Source organism: Ambystoma mexicanum, chromosome 5q, assembly GCF_040938575.1.
Source record: "Ambystoma mexicanum isolate Mex_15411 chromosome 5q, UKY_AmexF1_1, whole genome shotgun sequence".
Taxonomy (NCBI): domain Eukaryota; kingdom Metazoa; phylum Chordata; class Amphibia; order Caudata; family Ambystomatidae; genus Ambystoma; species Ambystoma mexicanum.
This window is the reverse complement of record NC_090933.1, coordinates 1,154,956,178-1,154,962,864: the sequence shown is the minus strand read 5'-3', so window position 1 is coordinate 1,154,962,864 and position 6,687 is coordinate 1,154,956,178. Positions and strand designations below refer to the sequence as shown.

At 46.5% G+C, this 6,687-nt stretch overlaps 1 protein-coding gene across 3 annotated transcripts in view; it reads left to right on the top strand.

Moving 5' to 3' along the window:
- The first annotated feature begins 886 nt into the window (after positions 1-886).
- Positions 887-6,687, top strand: part of ZFAT (zinc finger and AT-hook domain containing) — a 1,636,156-nt gene continuing 1,630,355 nt past the window's right edge. For 2 of the 3 annotated variants that reach the window (XM_069621667.1, XM_069621669.1), the window contains exon 1: positions 887-1,036. The gene's annotated coding sequence lies outside the window, so the exon portion shown is untranslated. The remainder of the gene's footprint in view (positions 1,037-6,687) is intronic. The other variant, XM_069621668.1, reaches the window with a different exon arrangement.

Here is a 6,687-nt window from a genome sequence, read left to right as displayed (position 1 = left end):
AGGGAAGGGGAGAGGGATAAGAGGGATTTCTGTTCTTGGTTCATTCAAATGCTAATAAAAAATGTATTGAAAAAAAAACAAAAAAAAAAATCAGTGCTTTAAATGGGCAGGTACTTCCCAGTCCCGAGTACCTCCACTCCTTTTATTTTCAAGGCATAGTACTGGAACTTCCCAGCAGGAAGCTAATGCTTTTAATGGAGTAGTACCGGTACTTCTCAACTTTAAGCAGATACTCTGCTATAGTCAGTACCTGCACTCCTGAGTTTCCATTTAAAGCACTGCAACAGATTAACATCAATTTTAAAGCAAATGTAATTTTCCGCTCCCTCCCCCATCTGGTTTTTTGCAGGAACTTCACGGTATCCGGAACAAAATGCCGATTGTAAGCTCAGTCACCAAGGAGCACAGATTCCCGCTGCTCTTGCAGCCAGAGCATTCCCGGTTTCCGCTCACAAAAATCACGACGAGGGACAGAACGAGGGCGGGCGCTCCATCCGATGTGATGTCTTGCATACACTTTCCTGGTATCCGAATAAAACGCCCACCTTAATCTCAGCCAGCCAAGAACATGCTTTGCAGATGCCGGTTGCCTTTCGCTCCCCAACTCCATTTGGTCTTGGAAACACTTTCCTGTTATCTCGGAAAAAATCCGCACCTTAAGCTCAGCCAGCCAAGAGCAAAGCATTTCCGGTTGATTTCGGCGCCCTTAGCTCCATTTGGTCGGTTTTACATAAACTTGCCCAGTGCCCACCCTAATCTCGGGCAGCCCAGACCACGCTTGCCTTGCACTGCAGAGCAGCCCATTGCCGAAACCTACCAGGTTTCAGGTCAGGAAAATCCCAGCGATGACGTCAGACGCTACGTGAATGGCAGGGAACGTGCACAAAGTCACGTGAAGGAGAGTAGGCGGGGCCTTGCTATGGTTCGTTTCTCAGATGGGAACTAGACACTAGCCTACAGATTGCACTCAACCGATTGAGTGTTCCTGCATTGCTCGGCTCGGCGCAGGCTTCATAAGTTGCTTACAGAGCTAAAGGTGAGAGTGTTAACAGAATTTTGTGGGGGCGAAAACACACCATTCTCCAACACTCTCTGTTCAAGTAGGGCTAACCCATACAAACCGGGTGTCATATTAAGCACCTGTCACACAGTGAAATAAATACATCCCTGATCTGACGCACTTAGCGAAAAGCAACATGGGACCGGCATGTCCCATTGGCAACTTCTTTTTGTCTGTACAAATATAGTCATGTGCATTAACCTCTTGCTTTAGCTCTGTAGTATGAACCTGACCATCAAATCGTTGTGTTGCTTTGCTTTTGGTTTTATTTCCCCTTTGATTATATTTTTGACCAAAAAATTTGTGAAAAGTAAATGTAATTTTTCTAAAAGTTTTGTTGTGCATTCTGTCGCAAATTTCTGACCATGGTCTGTACTAGCTTGGGAAGGTAAAGTGGTGCCTGTTTCACAAGACTGTTATGTTATGTCAATGTTAAAGGACATTTGTACCACGCACTATCACCACCGAAGTGGTCCCCTGGCGCTCTGGCGGCTCTGGAAATGGAGAGGAGAGGGGGTGGGTTAGTGGGAATAAACTGGAAAAGTGTAAGAGAGCAGTGATGTGCTGTTGGCAGCCTCAGCCCGGTGGGTCAGTTGGCTGGGCTTGGGGTGTTTTATGGTCCGTAGTCGTCGTATGCTGTTGTGCAAGTCTATGTGTGGTTAGTTTTGTTATTGCATTGTTTTGAAGTTTGTGCGGATTGCTGCGTTTAAGGCTTGTGGTTGTGTTTGGTTATAGTTTGAGAGGTGTATGCAGAGGAATGGAATTGTTAGTTGATTGGTTAGTTAGCATTGCAGTCCTTGCAATTGTGGGATTCCATCTAGGTGCGGTACATGCTAACAGTCACATTTCTGTCTAGATGCGACGCAAGCCAGGCTTCAGAATTCTAAGTGTGGTGCATGCTAAGAATAACATATACTAACAATCACATTTCTGTCTAGATTTGGCGCAGGCTAATCTTTGTGGTTCTCTCGGGGTATGGGACTAGTTAATATTTTATTGCAGGCAGTGTTTGCTGGCCAGCCATGAATAGGTTTAGGCTAGTGGTCACATATCTCTCTAATAATGCATGGTGTAGGTCTGTAGCAGTCTAGGCCATAGAAAGAGTAATTGCTCTACCCCCCACCCATGCCAGCACTTGCAGTTTTGTCGGTGTCTGGTGGCTTCATTGGCTTCCCCTGCTGACACCTGCAGACACATCTTGGAGCCGCCAATGTAGGAGCCGCCCTTTGCCTCGTGGTCCTTTGCCGGGCAGAGGGCTGCCCTGGCAGGGACTATTAAGTACTGCAGCCACCCAATCAGGGGGTGGGGCGGGATAGAGGTGTGGGGGTGTGCTCGAAGCCCATGAGGTAAGAGCTACTCTATTGCCAACGTGTTTCTGTGCACAAATGCACAGGCCAATCACGGGTGGTGGGAGGGAGGAGGGGGGCTGGAGGGTCTGGTTTGGGAGGGGGAAGGTGCCGAGTGCACCTGGTTTCACTAAAATTGTGCTTAGATGGGGGGAAAACACAGCACAAGACGCTGCTTTCCTGCTTGTCTTATTACTTGACAGGAACGTTGGTATTTTGTGTAGTCGTCCTTTGGTTTCTTCTGTGCTTTTCTGACTTTTGAATGTATGATGTTTTAGGTGGCCTCGTGTGTGTGTGTGTGTGTGTGTGTGTGTGTGGTGGCCCGTCACCAGGGTGGGCCACACCAGATGCCGGGTTCACCTGGCTTACCAATAATGCTGCAAGCTTGCAGCCGACGAACAGCAGGGGACACCCTGCAATGTCCGCATCACCGGATGTGTTTCCTTGGCTGGGGGCACCCAGCAGACGGCGGCCTCGGCTCTGGGGGCACCCAGGCCGGGATTGCTGCACTAGGCCGTTGTCACACAGCAAACAAAGACCAATGAATGACACAGACATGAGTTGCCACTTCCTGGGGCTCTGCCGCATTGCCTCCCACGTGCCAGCAGAGCCCCTTTTATTTACACAAGCTGTGACAAAGTCATGACTCATACCTTTAAGGGGGTAATGCACACACAATTAAGTGGGCATTACACCACACCCCTCCTTTATTATAACAAAACCAAACCACACAAAATATAACAACACAATGCTCTAACCAGGCCCATAAATGCAGTGCATTCCAATCCGTACACCACTCCTATCAATTACTCAATCACTGCAAACAATGGTGCATTCTAGTCTGGGCACCCAGGGAGGTCCCAGTGGCTGGTGTTGGGATCAGAAAATGCCTGGATCGAACTGGCCGCTTGAGCTGCTGCAGGACAGGAAGTACACATTCTCCTCATCTTCACCCTTTGCTACTCGTACAGTCTCCTCCTTTTCTTGTCTTCCATCTGCACCGCTGCTACTTTGGAGGGCTTCCTCCCCGTGGCCTCCTTTGACGTACCTCTTGCTGATGGCCCGACCATGCTGGCCAGTTTTGGGGCTGGGCACACCCATGCAAAATGGTCCTCTTTTCCGCACCTTCCACACGTGTGGCCTATGGCCGGGCACTGCTGCACATGCGGGAGGTCCCATCCACACTGATGACATATCCTGAAGCCTGACCCTCTCCGTGGCCACTCCCCTCTTGTTGGCCTTCCTCCTTGCCATCTGCCCACGGCGGACACCTCCTCCAACTTCACCCGCTGCCTGGATACAGGGGCTCAAGCTGACCACCTTGTCGATACACCCCTTCATTTTACTTATCCCTCATGATGGTTGCTGGGCATACCACAGTTTGTGCTCACTGTCGATGGGCCCCTGGCCTGGCTGAGCAATTTGGAAGTCACTGAGGGCGCACAAGCACTCCTTATGGAGCTTCTACCCTTCCGGTTCCCCTTGGTGAAAGACGAGTAACTGCTGCGAGGGGTGAATTACTGGACCCCAGGGCTTCTTCTTATGCACCTTAGTGATGGGCCTTCCGGGCTGATGGGACACCCAGGCCAGGCTATGGGCAGCGCTGCTAGTGCTGCAACGTTGCTGGCAAAATGAGGGATGCAGATTAAATGAGGGATGTAGACCCTCTCCAGGCATGAGTGTTTTTTTTTTTTTATCACTGCCGCGGACCCGGTGCTCATAGGCCACGCCCACCTTCTGCAGGCTTGTTTTCCTTTGTTCACCGCCACGCCGTGTTCATAAGCCACGTCCACCTTCTGCCGTGAAAGGCTGAGCCTTTCATTTGTCCTTCCTTGTTCACATTTTTCCCCTTTTATTCCATTTCCTTTTTCCTTCTTACGGCCGATGGACGGGCCACCACACCAACACAGCCTCACCATCCCGGCGTGAATATATTTAGGAGACAGAGCTCAAGGACAGGCTGTACACCACAATCAAGAAGTTAAAAAACTTTTAAATCTTTAATTTAGTACACATAAAAAGGTTCTAAATCACTCAACTAATAACAACAAACATAAATTCCTACATATAATATCTAGTTAAGAACAACAACTAAAAAGCAAGGATTTCGTCAATTCCCATCAAATGGTAAGGTGACACGTAAATATACAGTACATTCAACAAACAAATGACAATGTACTTTGGTTTTTGGTTATTATTTGATAACATAGGTTATTCTAATCCTGTACATATCCAGAACATTGCCTGGACATGTTTCTGTTCTTGGAAGGTTTACTCAGAGAACTTTCATCAGGAGAGTTTATCAAAATTACAAAAATCCAACATAAAAATATCAACTGTTATGTGAGTAGAACAGTATGGTGTACACGTGCAACTTGTAGATACAAAGAGAAAGGGGGACAGATAAGGAGCTAAGAAATAGCTAAGGTACATCTGTCTATTACCCCAAAAGGGGAAATAAGAGGACCAAACGATGGGTTATAATTACCTTTCGTGGTGCTCATGGCAGCTCACAACATAAGTCAATCAAGTTGTAATCAGCTAGACAATTGCTGAAAAACTGTAATAAATACATGAAAAACCTAAATCAGTGTTTTTCGAAGGAGCATAAAAACGGTGTTCGAGAATTCCAGTTAGTCACGACCCCTAGTAAGAATGATTTAATACAGTGGTGCTCACCTGACTGGAGATCAATGCATGGATTTATACGTATAGTCGTGGCAGAAGGAGATAGGAGAGGCTCCTCAACTAGCTCCACTCGAGAGGGTTAGCTGTGGCCACTCTTCGTAAGTCGATAGATCTGCGGAGTAAGCCCTTAGGCAAAGAGTCTCTATAAAGAACCACATACAAAGGGGGGGGCTCTTAGGTGCACAGTCATCCATGAACAGATAAATATAACATCCTCATCAATTTGAGAGGGGCCTAGGCGTCATTGTAATAAACGTCTGGGTAATAAGCATAAGGAGCTAAAATAATCATAGATTAAATAGCATACTACCCGTAGGGGGAGGCAAAAACCTCTGTATGTGCGTCTTAAAGGGGGCCTTGGGTGTGAGCCAGAGAGTTACAACCCGAAAAAAATAAGGTCCGTAGGTGCAATAACAAACTCGTGCAGGGCCACTAGGGCCGTAACCGGCATGAGTGCAGGGAAATCCAGAAGCCCAAACACCACTGCGTGCAGAAACATGTCTGTGGGAAAGGCACCCGTGTGGAGCATCTAAATGGTGCATGGAAAAACGCTTACCGCCTGTTTGGTAGGCAGAATCGGCTCGTGTGTCCCTCAGGCTGTAGAAACTTGCAAAATGCAAGGCATCGATCTTCGACCGAGCTTAGTGTCTACGTCTACATAGAAGCAAAAGGGAAATACCCGTAACTATAAACATCACTACCGTCACTCATACCTAATATAAGGATACAAAGTCTAGCATTTACGTACCTCTTGGGTGTTTTGTCGGTACATAGATATTGGGCAAGCCTCTAGTGCAGTGTCGGCGGTATAATGCAGCGTCTCTAGCTAGCGCACGTTGCTGCAGTCTCTGTTTATAATAGTTACTATGGTAACCCTGCGAACATGCGCACGCAAATCCGGACGTGGTAGAAAGTAGTAGGGGAAAACAGAGCGGCCATGTTTGAATGCGTTTGGCAAAGGTAAACACTCAAGCTTAACGTGTTATATTCTGCTGTGAATAGTGTAACATGCAGTCATTGCCAATAATTATAAAGACAAAGTTGTACGGGGCGAACATCACGTGCACTGAGGCCTTTACGCACACGATTTAAAGGGATAGGAAATGTGTAGAATTTCACTATTAAGCCTACCATTCACATAGAGAAATGCTAAACACTTGTTTCCATGATCTGCAATTACATTGAAAGTTGCTATGGGACTCGCTATCGTCAGTGACTTTAAACACTTCTCATCCATATTACAACAAATCCATCCATATTTTAAAAATTGCATCTTATCTGTCATGGGGTGTCAATCAGCAGTTTCACCTATTGCCCATTAAGGTATAATGCATTAATGGAGTACACCGTGATTTCTAGAGCATCTACAAACAAACCCTAATGTCGACTCTTGATCACTTGTGTATTACATTTCAGAATTACATGACCAATGTTTATTTAATAACCAAATATTCAAACCTGGTTCTGTACATAAACATGTACATGTTGACTTCAATTATGATTTTTATGATACTCGGTACATGATCATTGGTGAATTTTATGCCATTCTACAGAGTCATTCAGACCCCTAGTATCACTTTGTAATCTAAAAAT